This window comes from Sinocyclocheilus rhinocerous, unplaced genomic scaffold, assembly GCF_001515625.1.
Source record: "Sinocyclocheilus rhinocerous isolate Xijiao unplaced genomic scaffold, SAMN03320098_v1.1 scaffold2942, whole genome shotgun sequence".
Taxonomy (NCBI): domain Eukaryota; kingdom Metazoa; phylum Chordata; class Actinopteri; order Cypriniformes; family Cyprinidae; genus Sinocyclocheilus; species Sinocyclocheilus rhinocerous.
Window position 1 is genome coordinate 76,373 of NW_015645080.1, and position 3,490 is coordinate 79,862.

Consider the following 3,490-nt stretch of genomic DNA (forward strand, 5'->3'; position numbering starts at 1 on the left):
TTTTTTTTTTAGTATTTTCAGGATAGTCCTACGTGTCCTTTGTATAGCCTACTTTTGTGTAAAAGTGGTTTTAACGCTAAAAAGGTGATGTAATTTACTATGTAACCTATAGACCTTACAATTTGTAGGCTATACGTTTCGATAAAAACTATGGGTCTCATTATGTTCGCCCAAATTTGTGCGGCAAATTTGCGTACGAACGAGTTTAAGAACAAATCAAAATTCACCAGAAAATTCGTAATAAAATGTATTCTAAATTTACGAAAAAATATTGGAATAACTGAAATCACACGTACGCAAAAAGCACTACTCTTTACGTCCTTATAATCATTTTAAGAAGTTTTATTTCATCCTAACACGACTATATTGAAGTATGTTGCATTAATTGTATTATATAATCAATACAGTATATACATTATATAATACAATTATTAAATAATATAATTTGATTTAATCAGAAATACATCCCATCATATACAGTGAAAGAGTGACAAAAGCTGCGTTATAGATTCACCTGTGAGGATCTCTGGATAACGCAGATATAGGCTACGCATATGCTGGCTAATGATAGGTCTGTAATCTGAGTCTGTATGAAAGGTGTTTATTGTGAGAACTGGTGAGAATGACACACTTGGCATTGCTCGAGGATCGGGCGAGTATGTAAGCTTGTTTCCGCCACAGAATAAAACATTTTAAAAGATAATTGCGAGTTTTTAATCTGGCAATTCTGAGAAAGAAGTCGCAATTAATGACCTCCAGCTCCCCCTCTAATGGGTGGAGTTTGACATACTCCAGCTCCACCTCTGTGGAACTAATGGGTGGAGTTATGTTTAGCGATAGAGTAAGGGGTAGGGTTAGTGGGTGGTTGGGGTGTTTACCTCCTCCCATTACATTCAGCGAGGGGGAGCTAGAGCTCCAGCTCCTCCCATTTGGCTCTGCAGTGAGCACTCTCTCGAAAAAGCTTCCATAAGTGAGAGTGCGTCTGCAAACAGCTGCAAGTTTCCACCCCCACAATAGTATGTTCCTGCAGTTTCAGGACCACAGTTCTAAGACCGCATTTATAGGGCCCTATTTTTTTTTGACAGCGCCATCTATTCAATTTTATTCCAACAGAGGAGACCTGATTCAAAACATCAAACAAATATATGCGAAGACAAGATCCATGGAGCTATTCATTTTTTATCTTATTTTTAATGTAAGAGCTGGCGTGAACTTGAGTGTTCATGGCGGTGTCAGCAATCTCCATTTAGCCTATTTAGCTGTGCAAAACAGTTCATTGTACTGCTGGATGTTGTAAACTGGTATTTTCAAATTATTTTACATTTATTAACGTACTAATAAATACACTAATTTGTAGCGTAAAAGTTGTACCGTTTACTGCACTTTGTTATGTGTGTCACACATCAGACATTAAACTGTGCTGCGGCTAATGAACTGAAGTCTCGCAAAGACGCAAGTCTTTCTTTCCAAGAAAACGGAATTTTAAAACCAGAATGTATATAGAATAAATTATAGGTTAAATATTTTAAGAGGGTTACCAACGGTAACCCTATGTTTAGGGTTAGGAGTTGGCTAGGACAATAATTAAGTGTATACAATTAAACAACTACATATTTCCTTAAAAAATAATAATATACAGAATTGAATAGCAAATGCTAAAAAAAATAGTATGAGCTGCTAATACATGCATACATACATACAAAAAATAAAAAAAATAAAAAAGTAAAATAAAATAATAATTAAAAAAACTATATAGTCCTAGAAATGCGGTCCTGAAACTGCAGCTTCCGGTTGCGCAGGAATACCCTTCTGGCAAGTTTGACAACAGCGATGAAAGGCTATAAGGAAAGCCCTAATATGGAGATGGTTTGGGCATGTTTTATGCAAATGACTAACCTCGTGCACGCGGCCGCTCCTTTAGAATACTCCAAATTCACTAACATCAGAATGATGTTATCACAAATTCATGTAAGTACGAACGTGTTGTGAATTAGGTGGAGATTTTTCTTGAGAAATTCTCCTGTGCGTACAAAAACGAAATAATCCACGCAATTATTATGAGACCCAATGAAGAAAAACATGGATATATGAAAATACAAGCTTTTTCTTTATCATTAGATGTACTATGCAACATATAACAATAATCGTGTAGCCTACATTTTTTAATGTAACGGACAGCTAGTAAGAGCTGTGCGAGTAAACCTCACAATTCTGGCCTCAAGAGGTGCATTCGCGGTCTTTAGCAACCGGGGTTCGAATCTCGGAGCGGGTCGAGTAGAATCGTAGCGGTTGCATGAATATGTACTTTCAACCACTGTTTCTCCACAAGTAACTCGCAATGTTATGTTTTAAAACAGTACAAACATATACACAACTAACCTACTGACAGATTTTGACTATAAATATATTATATATAACTGTTTACCTATACATAAACTAAAAAATACAAACTGTACGAATGCTTCACATAAATACAGTACATGTGCAAAGAGAAACATCGTAAGTCAAGCAGCTGGCTGGGGAACAGTGCAAGATGATTTGTAGTGCATGAGAATGTAAACATACACATATTACTGAGTCTTTTGTGGGATTATGTACACACAGCAGTGTGTGTGAAAAGTGTCTAGTGCGCATAGAGGAGAGTGTGTTACTACAGGTGGTTTGTACAGGTCCACTCACCTGTGTGTAGCACACTTCGAATTGCACAAAAAAAAGAAAGTTTGTTTGGGGGATGGAGGAGGTGAGATGGTCCATGTTTCAGGAGGTAGGGGGTTTGTGTGGGGTTTCAGAGGAGGGCGGGGTGATTTGAGTTCAGGGCTCTCACAGCCTGGGGGAAAAAGCTGTTGAGCAGTCTGGCGGAGCGGGCTCTGATGCTCCGGTACCGTCTTCCTGATGGTAGGAGCTGGAAGAGACTGTGGGAGGGATGGGTGGGGTCCTTCACGATACTGTTGGCTTTGCTGGAGCATCGTGCAAGGAAAATGTCCAGGATGGAGGGGAGAGGGGCACCGATGATCTTTGCAGCTGTGTTCACTGTCCGCTGGAGGGTCTTGCGGTCTGCTGCACTACAGTTCCAGTACCAGACAGTGATGCAGCTGGTCAGCATGCTCTCAATGGTGCCCCTGTAGAATGTGGCGAGGATGGGTGGAGGGAGACTTGCTCTTTTCAGCCGGCGGAGAAAGTGTAGGCGCTGTTGTGCCTTCTTGGAGAGTGACATGGTGTTGGTGGTCCAGGTGAGATCCTCTGTGATGTGCACCCCCAGGAATTTAGTGCTGCTGACTCTCTCCACAGTCGAGCTGTCGATGGTCAGTGGGGGGTGGTCAACAGAGTTTCTCCTGAAGTCCATCACAACCTCCTTTGTCTTACTCACATTGAGGGACAGGTTGTTAGTGCCACACCATTCAGCCAGCTTTGCCACTTCCTCTCTATAGTGCGTTTCATCACTGTTGCTGATGAGACCTACCACCGTTGTGTCATCCGCGAACTTGATGAT